We start from the raw sequence: 26,789 nt of genomic DNA, 5'->3' as shown, positions 1-26,789 counted from the left end.
GGTGGTGCCGCCGTAGCAACCAGACCATCCGCCATGGCGAAAACTCATTAAATACCAGCTTCTCGACATGGCGATCGCACCAGAACTAGCAAAATCTGATTTTCACAAGTCATTCCCGAAATCCCGACATCAATCTGAGGCCCTGTATACACAAACCAGATATGCACACACACATAAAAATGTTGGCCTCGAATTTACAACGGAAGCCAAATTTACCAAGTCATCCCCTAAATGAAATAAAAAAAAGTTTTAAACCAAGTACCCAAAATGCAACCAAACGCGTCGGGAACTGAACCATCTACCCTACCAAGTCGTGGACGACCCTCCAGACCTCATGGAGTCAATGAAATTTCAAAAAAGGTTCGTTTATCCAAAAGTCAATTATTGGTCAAATACTTTCACTTAATGATTCAAAATTCTTCAGTTTTCATTAGACTCTGATAACGACCAAATCCACTCCTCAAAGAGAAAGTGTGCACGGTCGTCTGCAATATAATTTACCCAACTATGAGTCGGGGTCGATCGCACAGGGAACAATATACTAGGCGATTCAGAAAGTAAGGAACTTTCACTTACTAAGCTAAGCCAAACGATAGATAATATTTTGGTTTTGGAGAAAAAATTATAACTAATGCGGAAATGTAAACTAACCTATAGAGCAAGTAAAATGACAATGGCCACAAGAATGGATACAAAGGAAACTACGCTCAAGTAACGATCCAATGTATTTCATGATTTACAAATAATGGTGAGTTTATATTACTTAGCCTCGGATAATGACTCTAAATTAGCTTCTTCCAAAAACTAACTAGACTACCTAATTGAATATCCCTAAAGCAATTAGGAGCATTAAGAACACCCGGATATGGCTACAAGTGGTGTCGCCTATCCCTAGGTCGATTTCCATTAGATGAGGGTTAACGCCCCAAATTCTTGTTAATTATTCTTTCCCAATCTCGAGTTTTCCTCTTCCGAGTTTAAACCGAAATAAATGGGCGAGTCCTAGGGTTAGCAATTCCCTTAAGAAACATTAAAGAACAAGAATAATTAAAACAAGATTAACTCACTTCTATTAATTATAAAATCATTCAACACATAAACAAAACAAGAGATTCAATCCAAACTTAAACAATGTACACTTCCATAAACAAGGTTCAAGTATTGAAATGAAATACTACACACATAAATATTCAATAAATAGCAAGAGATGAAGAAATGGGTAAAGAATTTCTCATTGTGTGCCTCCAAATCTTCAAACCCTAGTGTAGTTTCTTGCTCTAAGCTTGGAAGATGGCCAAAGATGAAAATATTTTGCCCCAAGCTTCACTTTTATAATTCCCAAATTTCCCAACTGAATAAAAGGACAAAAACAGCCCCCAAAGTTTCAGATTTTCGAAATTGCAAATCTGGCCGTTTTTGCAAATTTAGCCATTTTTCTTGTTTTCTTAAATTTGCCCTCTTTTTGACTTGCTTTCAATTGATTTCTTCTCGATCACTTCTAAATCACATAAAACCTACAAAATGGAAGTAAACGACATTAAATGCACTATTTTCTCAATCAAGCATAGCAAAAATCTAAGATTAAAGAAGAGATAAGTCAGTAAAATACTAACTTATCAAACCCCCAAACTTAAACTATTGCTTGTCCTCAAGCAATTCAAAATATAAAATCTCCTTCCAAGAAATCAACTCAATAGTGCACCAACATCACACCAAGTCAAAAAGTCTACTTTAAACACAAACACATGACTTTGATTGGTACCAACAATTAATCCAAAAAACATATGAATCACCAACTTCTCAAAAACTTTTTTTTTCAAGTGTTCAAATACCAAACTAATCAAAGTAGCAATCAAGTCACAACACTAAAGCTTCAAAATTTGTCTCATTATCACAAAACAACTTTCTTTTGTTCATTCCTCTCAATTGAAAAATGGAACAAATTCACAACTCAAGTTCTCATGTGCCCTCACAATTAAGAGAGAATTCCAACTCACAACATGCAATTTAAAACACAAATGGGATATCAAATGAAAAGAATTAGCTCTCTCTCTCACAAAGATGTTCAAATGCACACAAGTAGTACCATAAGCTTGTCCTTCATGTATTTCTCCACTAATGTAGACACACTTGGTTCAAAATCAATTAGGACTTAAAGGGTTGTAATGTAGTCTTTTGGTTAAGGTAGGGCACAATTTGGGTAAGAGTGACTCAAAACCTCCCTAAGCACTACAATTTGCAACAATTAAAGCACACTTCCTTCAACAACTTTTCCACCCTTCCTTCATTTTTCATTTCACCAACTAGTCTTCCTTTTATTCACAGCTCCTTATTTTTCTTCCTTTTTCATCTTTCTTACTTTTTTTTTTGTTCTTTTTCAAAAACCAAGGAAGGTTCCACTATTTTGTTTTTCTTTTCTATTTTTGTTTTTTACCCTTTCACCTTTAAGCAACTCCACATCACAACTTTTCCAACCGTCACCCCCAAACTTAGGCTTTTAGCCTATGTTTACACTTTCAAAGCATTTAGGGAGGTGGGATGCCAAAAGATAGATCAACAAAAAAACAAAAGGTTCAAGCTTGTAACATGGTTGCCAGAAAAAGGTTAAAGGCTCAAAAGGGGTTGACTAGGGAAAATATGCAAGGGTAGGAATTTTAAGGCAAAAACGATCCAAAGAAGGCCTAACATCATTTTTCAAACCAAGTGTAAACTACACATTCCGGACAAGTTCTAGATCACAAGTAATGCAAAAGAACTCACGAATAAACCTCACTACACATGGCACATGAAAACTCAAGTGAAATATGTATCCAAAATCCAATTGAAACTAATGAACTCAAAGAAAGTCACTTACAGTCTAAAGAGACCATTTAGTGAACAAAAGAGTCAAACATTGAATCTAAAAGTCACAACAAGAATCACCACTTCAATCATTTTTTCCAAAAACCAACAATTCATTTGCCAAGGTTTAAGTGTGTTGGTACCAAGCAAGCCACAAATTGGACAAGAGGCAAAAATCACATCCCACACCACTTTTAATCCTAACAAAAATAGAAGAAGCTAGTAATTTAAAAATAAAATTAAAAAAATCATACTAATATAAATATGTAATAGAAAAAAAAATACCAAAATAAATTCAATCTGCCAAATTATCATCCATCACGACATGTCACACCACATCATAAAATATCCATCAAAATGAAGTCTCACCCCCCAACTAAAAATGTTGCATTGTCCTCAACGCAACTAAACAAAATAAAGCTCAAGTTAGTAGAGACTCCCTGAAACTTGTGTTCTGAGATGAATAACTATGGTAGCATCAAAAACCTCTTAAAGTCAATTTTTTTTTTCACAGCAAAACAACAAAGTGGTGAAAGAATCATTTCATTTTCTTTATACCTATAATCCACCATCACAACCCATTTAGCATTGTAAACAACTTCCATCATTAAGCACCAAAGGAGTTTCAGAAATACCAAATTCTCAACTCAATTAATCTGACCAAGCAGTCCGCAGGCCTACTTGACTATCAAAAATTACTCACAATCAACTCCTAATAGCTCTCGGTTACTTAGACTTCACCGGCGAACTAATTTCCCTCTCAGACAATTTATCGAACAGGTTGTGTGCATCACTTTGAGCAAGTTCTTTTTTACTATGGGGTAATTGAATTACCCTCCCAAAAAGTGGGAATTATAGTTTACAATCTCAAGAACGTCAATAAGCAGCAAACAAACCAAACTACACACCAAGTTCCTCTGAAATTCCTCTCAATTTCACATACAACCATATCTAAAATAAATGGAACCAAAGCAACCGGGGAGGGGTCTGTGGCGAGAGAGAAGAGAAGAGCAGAGGAGAGGATAGAAACCTTACCTGAGAGCCAGTGACGACAGAAGTGATGGTGGAATTTGTGGTACAGCAGCGAGGTAAGGGGTGGAAGGAGACAGACGATGCTCTTTTCTTTTTTTTTAAGGGGGGAAATAAGGGAATTGTTTAAGACCTTAGCTGGGAGTTTAAGTTCCCCCATGCAGAACAATTTGACATTTAAGATTTGCACAAAGTTGTCCTCTTTTAAATTTAGACACAAATTTCAGCATCTTTTGCACTAACAGTGCAATTGCACAATATGTACGTGCTAAAATAGGAGCCTTTTTCCCTTTCAAGTCTTTATGCCTTTGCTGGACCAAAAAAACACAACAAGCCCCTAGATAAGGCTGGCAACCGGAACCGGTTATGGAACCGGTTAAGGAACCGGCCGGTTCCGGTTAAAAAACCGGAACCGGTTAAGGAACCGGTTAACCGGTTCCGGTTTACCGGTTTTCCACTCCAAACCGGAACCGGTCCGGTTTGGAGTGGTTAAAATCTTTTTTTTTTTTTTTGTATTATATATATATATTATAGTATTTATTAGTATATTGTAGCTATATTTACATATGTTAGACAAGTTTATAATTAAAGTTTAAATATTTACTGACTAACAGACTAACAGCAAGTCAGCAATACAGAATAGTGTTTTTCGTATACATATATATATATAACTTATATATATAACTTATATATACTTATATATATATATATATAACTTAATATAACTTATATATACTTACATATACTTATATATTTGTATAACTTAATATATATACTTATATATATGTACTATATACTCTATATACTTATATATATATATGTATATATATGTACTATATACTATATATACTTATATATATGCATAACTTAATATATATATATATATACTTAATATATATATGTTATATATTTATATATAATATATATACCAACGTTTTTTTTTTTTAAATTTTTCACCGGTTTAACCGGTCCGGTTCCGGTTTCCAAAATATTGGAACCGGACCGGTAAACCAATACACGGTTAACCGGAACCGGTTAACCGGTTATACCGGTTCCGGTTTAACCGGTTCGGTTACCGGTTAAAACCGGTTAAATGAAACCGGTTGCCAGGCGTACCCCTAGACAAAAAGTAAGTGTAACCTGCACTTTTGTGGCTGAGCGCAAAGAGCGGTCCTGAAGCATTTTGTGTGTGTGTGTGTGTGTGTGTTTTTTTTTTGCACTGTGCAATCACTCCAACATCCCAAATTCTATTCAAATTAATTCCAAAAATTATGAAACTTGATAGATTAATCAAAAATACTAAAATAAACTTATCTAAAAATTAAAATGTAAAATTAAATTAAAAATTACGAAAACATGAGTTTACTTTACCACTTTTCCCTCCACTTGGAGGATATGAATTTTCGCTCCAATTTTGAATCAAGATTACGATGACGCTCATGGGGCGGTGGTAGAAAAATAAGGAGACCAACTCTGGAATGTCGCATTTTACACTTTTTAGCCTTTAAGTGAGGCATGTCATTTTGTCTTCTCGGCATACCAAACCTTAAAATAAAAACAACTTGGTCTTCATCACCAAATTCCTCCATAGGCTCTAGTGGTTCAATTTCCATATCACCCACCAAGCACAATGTTGAAAAATGATTAGAATGAGGTCCAATGCGCTTAAATTTCAAACTTGCATGAACTTTGATATCCTCACCCACAAATGAACTAGAGTCTTCAAAAACTATTTTGTGAACGTTTTTATGCAACTCTAGTATCGTTTCTTTAAATTCGGCACCATTCACTAAACTTGGGTCGGTTGGTTGGCAATCCACCATTAGCTCTTCAAAATCATTCTTGACCTCTTCTTCATTGAAAACCAACTCAAAACTACTATCAATGGCCTCTTGATATTGAGCATCACATGCTTCAACTTTTGCATTCAACTCGGTCTCCAATTCTCGGATAGCAATTTCAAGTAGCTCTACTTCTTGACTTTGCTCAACATGCATTTTTAGAAATTTTTCCATCATCCGTGAAAAGTCTTCACGGTGATCCCCATAGACTTCAAGTTGTTGATCTTGATTCATTAGCCAATCTTGGCTCAAAATTTCCACTTTGTCAAGTTTTTTTTCATTGTGAGAATCGTCCAAAGCTTGTAAAAATCCTAACATGGTGAAATCCATGTTTTGGATAGTTTCATCATCTCCATATTGAACTACTTCCCACCATTTAGCCACAATTTTCCCATATTTTTCATTTCTCCCCATAATGCCACTCAACATTTCCTCAATTTCCTCTTTTCGAGTATTGGAGATTTCTTCTTTATGACTTGGCTCATTTTCCTCAAGTTGAACCACTTCTTCAATTTCACAACTCTTGTTGTGGTCACAAGAGTTTTCGGGCTCATCTTGTAAATTTGAAATCTCTTCTTCAAGTACTTCATTTTGAGGAATAGGCACATCCATGGAAATTGAAAAAAAATTCATCCTCAAGTGATTTGTTCATTTCCAAAATGGATTGCCCGATGAGTTCTCGCTCCTCCTCCCTTTTCCGGTCAAAGTATGCTTGGAGAAATTCTATGACACCTTCATATCCGGTACTTTGCCCTTCGTTTGCCATACCATTGTTCCTATCAAACTCAAAAGCACAACTAGTATTTTCGTTAGAACAACTTGGGGGAGGGGAAGGAAAATAATTAGGACAATCACTCCAATGTCCATTTTGACCACCACATAGATTACAAATATTCCCATAATAGGATTGAGACGGTGCACACATCTCTCTCCCAGGAGCATTTTCACAATCTTGCCAAAAGTGGGGTCCTCCACAATATGGACATGGGTCATCAAAATATGGATAGCAACCATCAAACCCATTTTCATTCCAAGATGCCATAGTGACACAAGTAAAAAAAAATTATCACAAAAATAACAACTAACACAAAGAAACACGAAAAATCACAAACACATATTCACAAATTTGGATCAAAGCAAGTAAGCTCAAATTCCAAACTAACCCAAATACGCCAAATTGTTCCCCGGCTACGGCGCCATTTTTGATAACGTCCAAATCCACTCCTCAAAGAGAAAGTGTGTACGGTCGTATGCAATATAATTTACCCAACTATGAGTCGGGGTCGATCCCACAGGGAACAATATACTAGGTGATTCAGAAAGTAAGGAACTTTCACTTACTAAGCTAAGCCAAACGATAGATAATATTTTGGTTTTTGGAGAAAAAATTATAACTAATGCGGAAATGTAAACTAACCTAGAAAGCAAGTAAAACGATCAATGGCCACAAGAATGGATACAAAGGAAACTACGCTCAAGTAACGATCCAATGTATTTCATGATTTACAAATAATGGTGAGTTTATATTACTTAGCCTCGGATAATGACTCTAAATTAGCTTCTTCCAAAAACTAACTAGACTACCTAATTGAATATCCCTAAAGCAATTAGGAGCATTAAGAACACCCGGATATGGCTACAAGTGGTGTCGCCTATCCCTAGGTCGATTTCCATTAGATGAGGGTTAACGCCCCAAATTCTTGTTAATTATTCTTTCCCAATCTCGAGTTTTCCTCTTCCGAGTTTAAACCGAAATAAATGGGCGAGTCCTAGGGTTAGCAATTCCCTTAAGAAACATTAAAGAACAAGAATAATTAAAACAAGATTAACTCACTTCTATTAATTATAAAATCATTCAACACATAAACAAAACAAGAGATTCAATCCAAACTTAAACAATGTACACTTCCATAAACAAGGTTCAAGTATTGAAATGAAATACTACACACATAAATATTCAATAAATAGCAAGAGATGAAGAAATGGGTAAAGAATTTCTCATTGTGTGCCTCCAAATCTTCAAACCCTAGTGTAGTTTCTTGCTCTAAGCTTGGAAGATGGCCAAAGATGAAAATATTTTGCCCCAAGCTTCACTTTTATAATTCCCAAATTTCCCAACTGAATAAAAGGACAAAAACAGCCCCCAAAGTTTCAGATTTTCGAAATTGCAAATCTGGCCGTTTTTGCAAATTTAGCCACTTTTCTTGTTTTCTTAAATTTGCCCTCTTTTTGACTTGTTTTCAATTGATTTCTTCTCGATCACTTCTAAATCACATAAAACCTACAAAATGGAAGTAAACGACATTAAATGCACTATTTTCTCAATCAAGCATAGCAAAAATCTAAGATTAAAGAAGAGATAAGTCGGTAAAATACTAACTTATCAGACTCGCTTAAAGTCTCGAGAATGGATCAACATGAGTAAAATGGTCAAAACACATATAACGACCTAACGGGTAGTTACAGTGAGAGTCGTTGTGGCAGCTAGGGTTTCACCAAGAAACCCTTCCCTTCAAAACAAATGAGACTTAGAGGTCTATTTGTTTTGGTTGAGACGTACAAGTGATGGTGTTAGGCCGGGTCTTGGTCCAAATGGGCTGGACTCGGTCAAATTTTAGAGGGAAAGGAAAATGGCCCATTTTATACATATATGTGTATGATATACACTTGTATACATGTATACTCGTATATCTTCATCAGCCAAAAATTCCCCTTTTCACAAATAGCCTAAATTAATCAAATGTCCATTAATTAAACATTCCAATTAGGGCGAAATTATCATTAATTAACCAATTTAAAATGGTCATGTACATAAAATGACCAACTGTGCAAAAATATAGCCTTAATTATTATATAGCAATAATTTAAAATGTAACCACAATTAAGCACATAATTAACTTTAAATCCAAGATGCAAATATGTTTATGTGACTTGAAATTGAGAGTAAAATGATTCATTTGCTTAATTAATCAATTTTCTTGAATTAACGGAGTAAAATATTTGTCAATATGGTATTTAATAATTTGAACAAATAATTGAATAATTGTTTTGAATCATTTTGGATTAAATTTGACAAATACCTTAATATAAATGATAAAATATGTAAATTATTCTTAAATGACTTGCAATATCTATTCGAAGCTATTTGGCCAAATGAAATGGCAAAATATTATCGAAATTTTTTTGCAAAAATCATTTTGATTTATAAGAATACATATTTCACTCCGTTTGATATCCAAGAACTCTGGAAATTAAATAATATCATTGGAGGTCAAAACTTAGGTGTCAATAGCCATTATAAGGTGACGAATGACAGCTCTCAAGAATGGCCTGCACTTCTTCTGCTGGAACACATCTCCTCACCAACTGATCTGGGCCAATTTTGTATAGATACGACTCATCCCCAATATAAAATCTACTATTGTGCAAGAACTTCTTCCTTTCATGATTAGCATCGGGAGGATACACTTCACTTACCAGAAAATTCACCATGTCTGTGTACTGATGTGGCGTGATTTTACGCCACAATCGACGCTTTTTGGCTATAAGTTTTACTTGTTTTTAAGCAAGTCTATGTTATTTTACGTGGTTTTTAGTATGTTTCAGGTAATACGGGGTCCCTAGAGCCAAAGTGTGGAAAACAAGCAAAAAAGCTGCAAAACTGGAAACAATTGGACATTCTGGAAAATTTCGTGGAAACTTACTCTGCGCGTTCGCGCAGGTAATACACGCGTTCGCGCCCACGCGCGTTATTAAGTCCACACGTTCGCGCAGTAACGACACGCGACCGCGCTTAAGGAAGAGTGTGATTCTACGCGTTCGCGCATATACGTGGCGCGTTCGCGTAGAAGGAAATTCTGCCCAGTTCGACCAGAACTTGGCTTTTGACGATTTCTTCCATTCCAGTTCCTATAAAAAGAAAACTAGGGTTTTCTAAACAGAATCTTTGGCAGCTTTCACAAGTTGGAGGCTAGGGTTCCTACATAAATGTTCTTTCTTCTATTTAATCCTTGTTGATGGAAATCTCTTGGTGACAATTAAGATTGACACTCTTGTTGTGCTTATTTATTCATCTGCATTATTCTTAATCAAGTAAGTTTTTGCTATTTTAATTATTCTTGTTCTTGAATGTTTTCAATGGATTAGCTAACCCTTGAACTCGCCCATTTACTTTGTTTGAAACTCGGAAGAGGAAGAACGGAGTTGGGATAGAATAATTAACATGAATTTGGGGCGTTAACCCTCATCTAATGGAAATTGACCTAGGAATAGGCAATACCACTTGTAGCCATATTCGGGTGTTCTTAATGCTCCTAATTGCTTGAGGGATCTTCAATTGGGTAGTCTAGTTAATCTTCGGAAGAAGTTAATTTAGAGTCATTATCCGAGGCTAAATAACATAAACTTGCTATTATTTATAATTCGTGAAGTACATTGGATCGTTACTAGAGAGTAGTTTCCCTTGTATCCATGCTTGTGACCATTGATCATTTTACTTGCTTTCTAGGTTAGTTTACATTTTTGCATTAGTTATAATTCTCTTCTCAAAACCAAAACATTATCCATCGTTTGGCTTTAGCTATTATTGGTGAAAATTCCTACTTTTCCTAATCGCCTACATATTGTTCTCTGTGGGATTCGACCCCGACTCATAGTTGGGTAAATTATATTTGCATACGACCGTGATCATTCTAATTAATAGGGTGGATTTGGACGTTATAAAAAATGGCGCCGCTGCTGGGGAACAATTTTGCGTATTTGGGTTAGTTTGGGATTTAGGCTAACTTGCTTTGGTCCAAACTTTCTTTGCTTTAAAATAAAATAAATAAATAAATAAAAAAACTGACCAGTTTGTGCTAAACTGCACAGTTTCTGCAGAACTGTCCAGTTTCTGCAGAACTGTCCAGTTTTTGCAGAACTGTCCAGTTTTTGCTTCTGCAGAACTGTCCAGTTTTTGCAAAACTGTCCAGTTTTTGTGAAAAATAAAATAAAAAACAAATGGCATCATATAATGAGAATTGGTTGGATGGTAGTTGTTCATACTTTGATGATCCATGTCTATATTGTGGAGGACCTCACTTTTGGCAAGATTGTGAAAATGCTCCCGGGAGAGAGATGTGTGCACCGTCTCAATCCTATGATGAGAATATTTGTAATATATGTGGTAGTCAAAATGGACATTGGAGTGATTGTCCCAATTATTTTGTTTCCCCTCCCCCAAGTTGTTCTAACAAAAATGTTAGTTGTGCTTTTGAGTTTGATAGGGACAATAACATAGCAAGTGAAGAACAAAGTGCCGGATATGAAGGTGTCATGGAATTGCTCCAAGCATACTTTGACCGAGAAAGGGAGGAGGAACAAGAACTCGTCGGGCAATCCATTTTGGAAATGAACAAATCACTTGAAGATGAAAATTTTTCAATTTCCATGGATGTGCCTATTCCTCAAAATGAAGTAGTTGAAGAAGAGATTTCAAATTTACAAGATGAGCCCGAAAATTCTTGGGACCACAACAAGAGTTGTGAAATTGAAGAAGTGGTTCAACTTGAAGAAAATGAGCTAAGTCATAAAGAAAAAATCTCCAATTCTCGAAAAGAGGAAATTGAGAAAATGTTGAGTGGCATTATGGGGAGAAATGAAAAATATGGGAAAATTGTGACCAAATGGTGGGAAGTAGTTCAAAATGGAGATGATGAAGCTATCCAAAACATGGATTTCACCATGTTAGGATTTTTACAAGCTTTGGACGATTCTCACCATGAAGAAAAACTTGACAAAGCGGATATTGTGAGCCAAGATTGGCTAATGAATCAAGCTCAACATCTTGAAGTCTATGGGGATCACCGTGAAGGCTTTTCACGGATGATGGAAGAATATCTAAAAATGCATGTTGAGCAAAGTCAAGAAGTAGAGCTACTTGAAATTGCTATCCGAGAATTGAAGACCGAGTTGAATGCAAAAGTTGAAGCATGTGATGCTCAATATCAAAGGGTCATGGATTGTAATTTTGAGTTGGTTTCCAATGAACAAGAGGTCAAGATTGATTTTCACGAGCTAATGATGTATTGCCTACCGACCAATCCAAAAATAATGCAAGATGCCGAAGTTGAAGAAATGATACTAGAGTTGCATAAAAAAGTTCATAAAATAGTTTTTGAAAACTCTAGTTCATTTTGGGTGAGGATGTCAAAAGTCATGCAAGTTTGAAATTTGAGCGCATTGGACCACATTCTAACCATTTTTCAACATTGTGCTTGGTTGATGATATGGAAGTTGAACTAATCAAGCCAATGGAGATTTTTGGAGATGAAGAAGAAAGCGTTTTTATTTTAAAGTTTGTTATGCCAAGAAGACAAAATGGCATTCCTCACTCAAAGGCCAAAAAGTGCAAAACGCGACATCCGAGAGTTGGCCTCTTTGTTTTTCTACCACCGCCCCATGAGCGTCATCATAATCTTGATTCAAAGTTGGGGCACAAATTCATATCTTCCAAATGAAAGGAAAAGTGGTACAGGTAACCGTCGTGCCGCGACGTTAACTTAAGCGCTTTGTGGGAGACAACCCATCATTTTAAAAATTTTAAATTATTTTTGAAATTTGATTTTTTGGAATAGTTTTTTTTATGGTTTTTGACTAATCTGCAAAGTTTCAGAATTTTTGGAGTTGTTTTGAGCAGGTCGAATTTTCGGACAGCCCCAAACCAGTAGCTGCTGAAAATTGCAGAAACTGTCCAGTTTTTGCAAAACTGTCCAGATTCTGCAAAACTGTCCAGTTCTAAAAAAACTGTCCAGTTTTTGCTTCTGCAAAACTGTCCAGTTTTTGCAAAACTGTCCAGTTTTTGCTTGTGCAGTGAGGACACTGCAATGTTTTTAGTTGTGGGTGGTATGTGGTAGCACATTATTTTGAAACTTGCTCAAAAGTTTTGAAAATTTTGTTCTTTTGACATGTTGTGGATTAGTCACTCTTATTATTTTATTTTCTTTGAGAAAAAATGTGGAAACTCTTGGCTTGTTTGGTACTAATAGAGTTAGTCTCTTGCATGTGAAATTGAAATGCGAATACCCCTCCAAATTGTTTTGTGAAAGTTAAAAAGCAAGGTGCATAGGAAAGAATGATCTTTGTGACAACTTTTTGGCTCATTTGGTGACTCTTTACCTACTAGTTGCGTTTACTTTGGATTATGAGATATTGCACTAGTTGTTCTTGCTTGGGAAGTGAAATTGATCCATCTTGACTAGTTCATATGCCATGTGTGGTGAGTGTTTGTTGAATAAATCTTGTGTTTACTTTTATCATCTAGAACTTGCCCGGTTAGTCGTTCAATGCTAATTTTGATTATGTTGGTTGGAGAGATGACCTTGGGCTATCTTTGTGATCTTTGAAAAATCCTCTTTAGCCTTTCTAGCCTACCATTGCATAAATAATATCACTAGTAACCCCATTTGAGCCTACGACCTTTTCTTTTATTGCCACATTACAAGCTTTTACCCTTTTTGATGAAAAGTCTCTCTTTTGAACCTTTCCCTCCTTGAACATGAAATTGTGAATTTGAGGCCAAAAGCCTAAGTTGGGGGTGTTAGTGTTGGTTGAGAGTCGTGAAGGTTGGTGTTGTGGAAAAGTCAAAAGAAAGGAAGAAAATTTTAAAAAAAAAAAAGGTTGCAAACTTTTTGTGCAAAAAAAAAAAAAAAAAAAAGTTGGAATAATTGGGGAAACTAGTATGCAAAGGAAGGAGTGATGTTTTGAAATAAAGAGGAAAGTGGACGAAAAGGTACGTGTAGTGCTCAAGGAGGGCGTAGTCACTTGTGTCCCACATACTTATCCTACCCTTCCCTAAGCCTACATTACAAGCTTAAAAAGTCCCTATGTGATCTCCAACCGAATGTTCTTTAGTTAGTGATGATTGAAAATAAGGGCAAGTTTATGGTGTGATATTTGTTAGCACTAGAATTTCTTTGTTGAGTGTGAGTGACTTTGTGTATTTGTCTCTTGTGTTGTCGTTGTGAATATAGTGATTTTGGGACTTTCTTTCTTGTGAGGGCATATGGATTACGATAGATTGGTGATGTTGAAAAATCCAAAGTTGAGTCAACTGAGCATATTTAGTAAGCTAGTGGTTTTGAGTCACTTATTGAGACTTGAGTGTTGTTGCTTGATAGTTTTAAATCTCTATTGCATTCTTGAAATTGTATGTTGAAATGAGGGAGTTATTTGGTTGAAGCTTCACATGCATGTAGCCTAATTGTTGGTACCAACCAAAGTCATGTTTTTGTGCTTAAAGTGGTTCCTCATTGAGATTTTTGTTTTGATTTGCTTGAGGACAAGCAAATACTTTAAGTTGGGGGTATTGATGTGGCGTGATTTTACGCCACAATCGACGCTTTTCGGCTATAAGTTTTACTTGTTTTAAGCAAGTCTATGTTATTTTACGTGGTTTTTAGTATGTTTCAGGTAATACGGGGTCCCTAGAGACAAAGTGTGGAAAACAAGCAAAAAAGCTGCAAAACTGGAAACAATTGGACATTCTGGAAAATTTCGTGGAAACTTACTCTGCGAGTTCGCGCAGGTAATACACGCGTTCGCGCAGTAACGACACGCGACCGCGCTTAAGGAAGAGTGTGATTCTACGCGTTCGTGCATATACGTGGCGCGTTCGCGTAGAAGGAAATTCTGCCCAGTTCGACCAGAACTTGGCTTTTGACGATTTCTTCCATTCCAGTTCCTATAAAAAGAAAACTAGGGTTTTCTAAACAGAATCTTTGGCAGCTTTCACAAGTTGGAGGCTAGGGTTCCTACATAAATGTTCTCTCTTCTATTTAATCCTTGTTGATGGAAATCTCTTGGTGACAATTAAGATTGACACTCTTGTTGTGCTTATTTATTCATCTGCATTATTCTTAATCAAGTAAGTTTTTGCTATTTTAATTATTCTTGTTCTTGAATGTTTTCAATGGATTAGCTAACCCTTGAACTCGCCCATTTACTTTGTTTGAAACTCAGAAGAGGAAGAACGGAGTTGGGATAGAATAATTAACATGAATTTGGGGCGTTAACCCTCATCTAATGGAAATTGACCTAGGAATAGGCAATACCACTTGTAGCCATATTCGGGATTTCTTAATGCTCCTAATTGCTTGAGGGATCTTTAATTGGGTAGTCTAGTTAATCTTCGGAAGAAGTTAATTTAGAGTCATTATCCGAGGCTAAATAACATAAACTTGCTATTATTTATAATTCGTGAAGTACATTGGATCGTTACTAGAGAGTAGTTTCCCTTGTATCCATGCTTGTGACCATTGATCATTTTACTTGCTTTCTAGGTTAGAATTTATATTTTCATATTTTATCAAAACCTTATCAAAAACCACCATTGATGCGTTTAGGCATAGCTATTGTTAGTGATAATTCCTAATCTGCTTAAATCACCTACATATTGTTCTCTGTGGGATTCGACCCCAACCTTGTTGGGTTACTATATTTGACAACGTCCGCGTTATACCATTAATAGGTGTAATTTGAGCGTATCATGTACCATGGTAGTTCGGCTGACTATAGAGCAAAAAGGTACTCATCCGAAAAGGTCTCCTTAATCACCACATCTTCATCAACATGCTCTCGATCCTCAAGTCTCGATAAGTGATCTACTACTTGGTTCTCTATGTCCTTTCGATCAAGAATCTCAATATCGAACACTTGTAGCAGTAACACCAAACGAATGAGTCTGGCTTTGCATCCTTCTTTGTGAACAAATAGCGAACACTAATGTGATCAAAATTTGTCAAAGGCGTAGACCACCACCAATAACTCCTTTTCTGTAACTGTATAGTTCGTCTGGGGCTGCGTTAAGAGTCTTGCAGGCATAATAAATGGGATGAAAGATATTGTCCCTTTTCTGACTGAGAACAACCCCACAGCAAAATCACTTGCATCACACATTAACACGAACAACAGAGTCCAATATGGTGTGATGATAATAGGTGCAGTCACTAACCTCAACTTGAGCTCGTCAAAAGCCTTCAGAGAGGCTTCATTGAACACGAACTTCATATCTTTTTCTAGCAGCTCGCACATCGGGTTCGCGATCTTTGAGAAGTCCTTGATAAAACGCCGATAGAAACCTGCATGTCCAAGAAAACTGCGCACCCCTCTAACAGATATAGGAGGTGGCAATTTCTCGATTGCTTCTATTTTCAGCCTGTCAACTTCAATGCCTTATGTCCGAGAACAATGCCTTCCCGAACCATGAAATGGCATTTTTCCTAGTTAAGCATCAGATTTGTTTCTTCACATCGAGCCAACACCGCATCAAGATGCCACAAGCAATCATCCAAAGAATCACCAAAGACCAAGAAATCATCCATGAACACTTTCACATATTTTTCCACCATATCAGTGAAAATAGCCATCATAAATCTCTGGAAAGTACTGGGAGCATTGCATAGTACAAAGGGCATCCTTTGAAATGCGAAAGTGCCATAAGGAAAAAATGAAAGTGGTCTTCTCCTGATCTTCGGGTGCTATCATACGCTGGTTGTAACCCGAATAGCCATCCAGGAAACAATAATAGTCACGACCAGCTAATCGATCCAGTATTTGATCCATGAAGGGCAGAGAAAAGTAATTTTTTCTGGTTGCAGTGTTCAACTTTCGATAATCAATGCAAATCCGCCAACCAGTGACCATTCTCTGAGGTACCAGCTCACCACTCTCGTTTTTCACCACAATCATACCACCTTTCTTCGAGACACATTGAACAGGCTCACCCACTTGCTATCTGAGATGGGGTAAATAATGTAGGCGTCAAGCCACTTAATCACTTCTTTCTTCACCACCTCTTTCATGATTGGGTTCAACCTTCTCTGATTTTCAACACTAGGTCTGCTATCCTCCTCCAACAATATCTTGTGCATGCAAAATGAGTTGTTGATCCCTCGAATGTAAGTTATAGTCCATCTGAGAGCTCAGATTCTATCTCTCAATACCCGCAACACATGTCCAACCTGCACATCAGTCAAAAAGAAAGAGAGGATTACGGGCAATGTGTTACCACTGCCAAGAAATCATACTGTATATGTGAAGGTAAAGGCTTCAGCTCAAGAATCGGAACCTCCTCAATAGAAGGTTTCGGTTTCTTCCAGGACTATGGTCTCTCCAAGTCTTCAAATGGATTATTGCCTTGCACATAGGCGCAAGAAGTGTCAAGAATATGAAGAAACTCCTCGAATGCCCCATCTTCCATTAAGTCCTCACCATATACCAATGCCATCTCCTCTCTAGAAGACAAAAAGTGATCTATCCCTGCATTTGTTAGCTCGGGTCCACCACTGTGATCATCTTAAGTTCCGCATAATGGGGAGGCAACTTAGTAGTTTTGAACACATCAAAAGTTTCTTCTTGCCCATTTACTGTCATGGACAGCTTCTCATATCTGACTCTGATGACCGCATCAACAGAAGCTAAGAATACCCTCCCCATAATGACAGGTATTTCTTGTCAGTTTCGTAATCAAGAATAATGAAGTCAATTGGCAGGATGAATGGGCCCATTTTCACGAGAACATCTTCAATTATGCCATCGGAGAATACTAGAGATCTATCTGCCAAGTGCAAAGTGACTGTTGTTGGTCTTCGCTCACCTAATCCCAAAGTTCAGAACACAAAGGTTGGCATCAAATTAATACTAGCACCCAAATCACACAATGCTAGCCCAACCAAAACGTTACCAATAGTAATGGAGATGGTGAAATTACCCGGCTCTTTAAGCTTGGGTGGAATCTCGCTCCTCACTCTGGAATTGCACTCTTTAGTAAGAGCTACAGTCTCGAATTCTGTCATATATCTTTTGTTTGCAATAAATCTTTGATGTACTTATTATATTTCGAAACTTCTTGCAAGAGCTCCACCAAAGGGATGTTGATGTGTACCTGTTTCAAGATCTCAAGGAGTTTCTTACAAGCCGAATTGTCACGACCCGGTTTAGCCTAGGTCATGCGCGCACCAACCTTTCCCACCTCGGTAGGTGAACCCTTAACTCAACATTCACAATCAATAAAATAATAACGGAAGAAGTAAAATGACGTAAGTCTCACAATATAATATAATATAGATAAGTGCGGAAGTAATGAATCCACCCCAGTATCTGGTCTGGTCATACAAGAAATCCGAATACTAAGATCTCAATAATAATACATAAATAGTCCCAAATCATGTCTTGAACGAAAAGTAATACATAAGCAGTAAAAGAGTCTTCGAGGTCAACGACCGCCATGCTCATCCTGGAAAACTCAAGTAGAAGCTGAGGAGTCAATCAGCCACGAGTCAGAGAGGTAGATCCGATCTGGTACTCTGCATTCATAAAAGAATGCAGCAAGTGCAGGTCAGTACAAACAACAATACTGGTAGGCATCATCGGCTGACTAAGCATAGTTAACACAATTCAGAAAATAAAGCAGATAAGCAAATAACCCAACACAACATGAGACAATATAATCATAACCAAGTATCCGTCATCACCTATGTAAACATCTAAACCCCAATATAATAAATCTGAGTACATCTGATCCGAACCAATCCCCACGGGGGAATCATCACAATCAGTCACCACAATCCATTCATCACAACATCTCACTCAAGTCACAATGCAATGCAGTGCAATAATGGTATGAATGCGATGCCATACCATGCAAATGAGGTGTACACATGTACTCCGAACGAAAAATATCGACGTCTCGGTAGCACAACCCAGCGTGACTCGTGAAGTCTAAGTACCACCCGTCCCAGATCTTTGCCTAACAGACAGATGGGACCCTGGCTAATTGCTCACAGGGGGAGTCTCACCGGCACTACCTTGGGGGACCCGTGGATTCCATGCACTAATAACGATTCCGGAATAACATCGGGATCGGCCATGCAACAACGATGCCCTAATATAACCATCAGGCATCGGCCTACTCACAATCACTCAAAAGAATCTGTCAAATATCACGTTCACAAATCAATGATTCCGGAATTGAACCTCGGACATCGGCCTCCTCACAATCACTCAAGTAAAAGATTTTATCAAATATTAGTTCCGCTCAATCAACGATACCGGATCATTACCGGATATCGGACATGCATGATAAATATGGGAAATGCGTGCAATGCATATGTCAATCATCAACAAGCAAACTCAATATCACAAGTACCTCAATGGGGTACGCCAACAATGCATCACAGCACAAATACCAACAATTGGTATGCCAACATATATAAATCAAGCTCCAACAGTGGGTACGCCAAAAATGTATCAATAATCTCAAGTACCAACAATGGGTACGCCAATAATATATCAAGGTACAAATACCAGAAACGGGTATGTCAATCCTATCTGAATCAGGACAACAAGGGACATTCGTTATCTACCAACTACACATGCCATCAAGCCAACACAATGGAACAATCAAACATATATACCGGGGTGGCTAGTCCCAACACACATCTGGGTCCAACCTAAGGCAATATCCATCCTAACTTCACACCTGAAGGTTCACATGCTGTCTCCGACATCATAATATAAATATGTGATTCGCTATACAAAGTCTCACCAAAGGTAAACCATAACCTACCTGGACTGCCGAACAGCAACACCAACAAGTCACTGTTTTGCCTTGCCCTTCCTCTGAAGCTCAGAACCAAAGTAGTCTAAGCATAATCGAACTATATATTAGAAATCATGAAGAATGATACTAATATTGCTATGATATCAATTAGGTCCATTTTAACCTTAGAAATTGGGGAAACGGGCCCACAAGGACGAAACGGGAAATTCAGAGGCAAAATACCAAATTAAGTCCTAGATGATCATAACCCAACCATTAATTATTGATTTAACTCAAGAATTGGTCTAAATCTGATTTCAGGTAAAAACCCCCAAATTGGGTATGAACCCTAATTCTCCAAATCTGAAATTCAATGTTAAAAGTGGAAGACATGGGTTTACTAAGCTTAGATTCATCAAGTTTTAGTATCAACATCATTAATTTATCAAGTATAACCCTAGGGAGAATTCTCCCAAAACCCTCCTTCAAATTTCATTTCTAAGGGATTGAAAAGGGAAGGGGGAAATCTAGGATGATAGTGATTAGAGAGGAGTAAAGGATTAGACAAAGTTTTACCTCCAAGAATTTCCTCAATTTGTCTCCAATAATAGCTTTCCCAAGCTCCAATATCGAGATATGAAATAATGAGGTTCCAAGACTTATTTAAGGCACATTTAATAAAATGTCACTACTCGTGACCGCCACGGCGGGTGAAGTGTCGCTACAGCGGCGCCACTACGGCGACAAGGACACCGCTGCAGCGGTGCAGCCTACTTCACTCATGACCGCACCAGCGGCCATCACACCACCATGGCGGTGCCACTAGGGAGGCTTTGGAGCCGCCGTTGCGGGCACCAGACACCAGATTTTCTGAAATTTTCTAAGTCCTCGATCGAAATATCAGGTTATTCCCGAGGCCATCTGCTCACAACCCGACCACATAAACCCATACAAAAATAGTCTACAAACGCATTCGTGGTCTCGAAATTTCCAACGAAGGTCTCGTTGACCGAGTCAACCACCGGTGCCTACTTTCCATTCCCATATAAAGTCCCGAAATGCACCACAATGCATTGGGAACCTAACCAATTATACATACAGGTTCTAAAAAACCATCCGGACCTCTCGGAGTCGACGAAACTCCGAAAAAGGTCCGTTTTCCCAAAAGTCAACCTTAGGTCAAAAGTGAGCCAATCAATGCTCGGGAACAGCAAAAGTGCCAAAAGAACTATAACGACCAAATGGGTCGTTACACGAATCTGCCTTCTGCTTCTGAAGTATTTACTATAATGGTAGTGGTGGCCTGCATGCCACTACCTCTGACTGCTCTGCAAAATTATCCGTAATTTTTTATTCTGTCTCTGTCCTCTTAGCAGGAATCAGGTCAGCATTCACCTTTTTGTTCTTTGGAGGAACTTCTTCCAATTTTCTGCCATTCCTCAAAGAGACAGCATGAAGTTTTTCTTTCGAATTATTTTTGGTATTGCTTGGAAGAGCCCCCTGTGGTCTGACAGCTTGAGAAACTGTCATTTGGCCTATCTGACGTTCTAGCTCATAGATGGAATTTTGCATTTCATTAATTAGCTGCTTCTGCTGAGAAATCTATTGGTTCTGAGACATTTATTCTTCATCGTTTCTTCCAAAGAGCTACTCACCTGCTGCTGCTGAGGCTTTTGATAATTATTCTGATAATTTGAATTGTATTTGCTTCCGAAATGATGTCCAACAACCCGATTCTGGTGCCTCATGTAGTAGAATGATTCTAGATTAGCAGGATTCAAAGGACAGTTCGTGAACATATGATCTCTGCCACAATCATCGCAATTTGCTTGCACCTGATTGATTTGTTGCACCTGATTCCTGAATGAAGTATTGGTCAGCCTGTTAATAGCATGAAAAAGTTGACCAATTGTAGCGGGCGTTGGGATTTTAAAGTTTTAACGTCTCGCACATGCCTCATAAAAGAAGGGAGGTGTCCCGGGAAAGTACGGTTGTCAATCGTGCCGAGAAAGTCGAAAAAACCAATCAACTACTTAATGGTGCTTTAAAGGATACATTTTAGAATCGCCAACTAATTTTTAGGAAAATCGGGTCGAAAAGGGTTCATCTAAAATAAATTATTTATTATTCTAAAAGAAACCTAATCTAACCAAAGTCTGGGTAAGGGTTCTGGTGATCCCCCGGGGAAGGTGTTAGGCACCTCGATATTAAAGATCAGCTCAATGGCGGTTTACCTAGGAATTTCAATAATATATCTTATGGATAAGTGTTTTTGATAAAAATTGCTTTAGTTTTTATATTTCCGCGATAAAGGTTAGTCATTTTCATGCAAAAATACATTTTTCAAGGAATCAACGAAGTAGTTTTGCCCAAATTGGGCGTAGGGTGTCGGACTAGAACACTTAGGCTAATACTCGAAGGCTCTTAGCCTAAGTAAGACTCTACGTAAGTCAACCCAAAAATATTTTTGAAAAAGCGTTTAAATATAGAAAATAGTTTTTATACCAAAGAAGTTTTATATACTATATAGTTCATATATAAATCATTTTATACTTAACTAAATTATCCAATTTTAACAAGTTTAAGTCCATTTCTACAAATTTTACACAAAGTCTAGTATCGTTGAAATCAGTCCAATAGTCTCAAATCAGTCCATATTAGTCCGGTCCCATAAGTTCTCAGAATGTCACTTTCAATCCATAATTGCCTGGAAATCGGCAGATTTAGTCCTTAAAGCCCAAACAATCCATTTTTTAGTCCTTTATCCATGATTAACGTTAATTATTTGTAAAAATCATTTTTTAGCGACTCTAATTCATAATCTAATCATATGGGTTCCAATAATTAAAACGCCCACAATGAATTTAAAACCTTAAAGTAAATAGTTAAGAATTGGGCCGACCAAGCCCAAAATAGAGAAGTATTATGCAACGGGTTCCTCAAATCCAACGTAAGCTCCAAATGCGGTCCATTTTTGGCATTGACTCGATCTATACACATTGATGGGCCTCATGGAAGCCCACCCGTTGGTTTTGGAGGGGTATAAGATGCAAAATGGTATACTTGACATTAGTATTCATTCAATAATTAAATCTAAATGCAGAAAATTGAACTAAGTTAATTATTACAAAGCCAAAAATATGAATTGCAACCACATTGGGCCAAAGCCCATCAACAGTTAATCGAATAATCCTATATAAACAACAACTCAATGACTAATCAGGCCCAAAGATAGTAATGTAGAAGACCAGTTGACTATAGGCCCGATACCAGAGCCCAGAAATCCTTCCTCTCATTTTTTCTAAGTATGGGAAACCAAGTATACTTGATATACCAATATACCTCTCTCTTAGCCTCATTTCTTGAAATTTTCTAAGTGTAAGAGTCAAGATATACATGAACATACCTCTGAATACAGTTTTTCCAAGATTGTTTTAAGTGTAGGAAGTCAATATACCCAAATATACCTAGATATACAGGGCAAAACCTCCTAAAAGGGGCATACCCTTCTATATCCAGTCAATCTCACAAGTATAACACACATTCATTCTAGTTTAAGCCTTTGAACTTAGTAAAATAACCAAGCAAATAACCACAAATCAACGAGTAGGCAAAGAAATCACTGAAACTTAACAGAAACCAAGAAGGACAGTTCAATACATGCACATGACAGTCAACGAAGTTAAAGCAGATCAGCAGCATCATGAACATGCAAAGTGAAACTAAAGTTTCCAAATCTCAGTTTTCAAGTAAGGCCAATAGCCAAAAGAATGGGAACTTTAAGGCAAATTTAGGAGTCAGTTGGATTCATTTTAGGCTGGAAGGGGTCAAATTCATCTCAAGAAAGTCATCTTTTGCTACTTTCCTTATTTAGACTAGTTACAGGATTCAATCATTGAAGTTTTTAAGCCAATCTCAAACTAATTTCATATTTTAAGCAAATTCAGATACCAAAAGCAAGGTTCTGCAAGTTCCAACAGGTATTTCAAGCCCAATCAAGGTCAGTCATGGTCAATTATTAGCCCTATTCATTATTAAAACCATAAATCCCCCTCCCCCTTTAGTCTACAACAAGCATAACAGGTTAACCATAGATCCAAATAGGTTTCTCTTATCTTCAGAGTTGACACAGAAGAACCATACACATAGTTAGAATCCGCAGAGGTCACTATAGGTGCATCAGATGTTTTACCAAGTATAAGTTGATTCAAAATAGGCAAAGCAAGGTCAAGTAGATAGATGGCGGGTTTAGAGGAAAAATATTGAAGGATTAATTAAGCAGAATTGCAGGAACACAAGACAAGTCTTTCTATCTAGTTTTAGTCCAATACCAGTTCAAATAGTCAAGTAGATAGTTAACAGGTTCAGAGAAAGAGTAAGAGGTCAAGGGGTATAGAACTTTAGTCGTTTTCTAGAATTTGTGTCAAAGAATCTCACATAGCAGGTTAAGAACCACAATAACAAGCTTAACAGGGAACATAGATGTTATCCTAGGCCAAGGGATGTGTCAAACAAACCCCCAGAAACAAACAACAAGAGGTAAAGACATGGTATCATTCAGGTCTTAGGAGATCAAAACCAATAGGGCAAGGAAACATGCTAACAGATAGGTGGATTCTCAGTTGTCAAAGCAGTGTCAAGTCCATTTTTAGTCTTTGATTACCAAGTCAAGATGTCATAGAGTCAGGATGTAAGTTTAAAAGCAGGCTTTAGTCCAGTATTAGTTCAAACTACAAATAGGTGGAAACATGGTCTTAGGATAACATTAACAAGCACAAAGACACAATCAATAATAAACATGATCAAGAAAGTAAATAAGTCAAATTCATAAGGAAATTTCACACAGAACAATGGCAAGTCCTAAAAAGATCAAGCAAGGTTAAAAGAGGATCATGACACTACCACTAGGTCCAATTTAGTTGATCAGAACATCACGCCAGCTGACAGGGGAGGGGAGGGGGTCACAGTGCCCATATATCTTTTTTTTTTAATAATGAACACACACCTAAGTCAACTCCACAAGTTTACAAGTTCAAAACAAGCTTTTCCCAGAACTTTTGAAAGTAGAAAGAGGTGATCAACAAACATGTTCACAGATATAGGGTAAGGACAACATATGAGGAAGGCAAAATATCACATTTTTAGCTTTTAGGATAGGTCCCAATAATGAGGGAGTTTAAAAACAGTTTCTTCTAATTTTAACTAAGGTGGGACCTCATTTTAGCCAAAAATAAGTTAAACAAGAACATGATTCTCATTGTAAAATTTTAGAAGGGTTTCAGCATCAATTAAACATCTATGATCAACACTCAATATCCAGAGTCACTTAAAGGCAAATGATCAGATCAAAATTGTATTTTTTGGCAGTTTTGAGTTCTCAAATAAACACAAACAAGTAATACATCACTTTACAGACTTAACAAAACCTCAAACAAGTAAAAAAATCAATAATGTACCATCTTACAAAGTTTTGAAACTTCAAGAAATAAACACAGATTCTATCTTTAAATTCACAAAAAGACTTGAAAGAGTTTAGAATCATATAAGCATTTATAGGGGGAGGAAAAGAGGTTAATACAGGCTCTAAACTTTCATATAAAGGCTAGTCACCAAACAAAACAACTTAACAGTCAAAAAGTCTAGAAAAATGGAAATTCAAACACAAATAAGCAAGTATTAAAGCTGTAATCACATCATTCACAGAGAAAACAAAACTCAGACCCAAAGGATACAAATCAACCATCAACCTTCTATAGGTTACCTTACTTATCATTTCTACCCTTTTTTTAACCTTATTCTTACAAGTTCTAAGAATTTTTACTATTTTTTAATCTTAAACCATTTTTAAACCTTCCTAAACTCTCCTTCTTTTAACCTTTTAAACCATTTTAAGTCCTTTTAACCAATTTTAAGCTTATATAACATCATTATCCTATCATAAGTGACTTGAATAATCAAAAACTTACATTATCTACTCATTCTTTACCAAACGGACCTTGACAAGTACCTTAAACTACATTTTAACAAGATTCACAAAGTTTTAATACTAAAGTCAAGATACAACATGGACAAACCAATGGAACAGTAACAGGTACTTGCAAAAAATGAAGTAAATTATAGAAAAATGACAGGGGATGAGGGGTTACCTTATTTTGGGGCAACCAAAAGATCAAAGGGGAGATTGGTTCAAGCTTCAAACACCAACACCCAAAAAATCCTTATAAAACAGCCCTTGTTTTTTATTTTTTGTAGTATATATTAGGATATATGTGTATTATAGCCTAGTGTTGATGTATAATGATATTTTCAGTGGTATATATATATATATATATATATATAGTATATATGGTATATTAGTAGAATATAGTTTGAATATAAGCAATAGAGGACTTAGTCTCTTCTATTACTTAGGATTTTTTTTCAGAAAGAAGACCTCCTCTAAGTGGCAATGAATACCTCTATTTATAGCATCAAAAATAGGATTCTTGGGACAAAAGTGGAAAGAAATTGATCCATAACAGAATTTCCTCCCAATTCCCAACCCTAATTCAAAAATAATTCGAAAAACCAATAAAGGACAAGTCAGATTTTAAACAAATTGTAGCCAACCGTATTATATCCAATCAGAATTTTACCACAAATCACATAGTACACAAAAATCCAACGGAATTCCCTCTAGCAATCCAAACAAATATCAACAAATATAGGGAATACTAGAATAGTATGCCTAGTCACACAAAAAATAGATCCAGCAAGATTCCAACGGTACAATAGTACTAAAAATAGGATAGAATCGCCAAATTAGTACTCAATTTGCAAAGAGGACTTTGGGAAATTACCTTAAGGTCCTTTGTTTTTGATTTGTGGTACACAAGATTAGCCAGGAACTCTTTTGGTTCCACCCATGGTAACCACACACTCAAAGGACCTGATCAACATCCCTAATTCACCCTTAAATTTGAGTTAAAAAGACACGAATCAGTAAATTAAGCCTGGTATTAGGTAGAGCACGTTTAGGGGAGCAAAAACCCCTAAACAAATCTGGCGAAAATGACCGTGAAATCAGCCTGAAATGGCTTTGATAGACCGGAACCCTAATCGCCTCCATCGGAGCTGTTTTAGAGAGAAGAACGAGCATGTGGGACTGAAGTTTGCCTTTTGGCACTTCAGTCCCATTAGGTATATATACCCAACCCCCCCCCCCCCCCCCCCCCAAAAAAAAAATAGTTTTTAGGAAAGTTTAAAATGGCCCCCAAAGTAGAAAATGTAATTTAAAAGGGCCCTTGGATATCATTAAAAAACTAAATACACAATTATACGAAACTACGTATTCGCCTAAAACCCCTTATATAAACTCGCTTTTCAATATAACAGACTTTAGAATATATCGTTTTAAAATACGAGCAATAATAAGAGCCTAATATTGACGTAGTTCCGGACAATATTTAAGTATGTGAAAAAATGTGGTCAAAATGAACCATAACTCGTACGTTGTTTTAAGT

General features: G+C 36.9%; 1 long non-coding RNA gene across 1 annotated transcript; it reads right to left on the bottom strand.

The window, feature by feature from the left end:
• Window positions 1-1,112: 1,112 nt before the first annotated feature.
• On the bottom strand, window positions 1,113-4,203 carry LOC132618684 (uncharacterized). The gene is made up of 2 exons (XR_009574254.1): window positions 3,877-4,203; window positions 1,113-1,514 (listed from the first exon to the last, which is right to left on the bottom strand). It is a non-coding gene; the product is annotated as an uncharacterized LOC132618684 (long non-coding RNA).
• Window positions 4,204-26,789: the final 22,586 nt, after the last annotated feature.

This window comes from Lycium barbarum, chromosome 11, assembly GCF_019175385.1.
Source record: "Lycium barbarum isolate Lr01 chromosome 11, ASM1917538v2, whole genome shotgun sequence".
Taxonomy (NCBI): Eukaryota; Viridiplantae; Streptophyta; class Magnoliopsida; order Solanales; family Solanaceae; genus Lycium; species Lycium barbarum.
The sequence above is the reverse complement of the archived record's forward strand: the minus strand, read 5'-3'. Positions and strand labels throughout refer to the sequence as shown.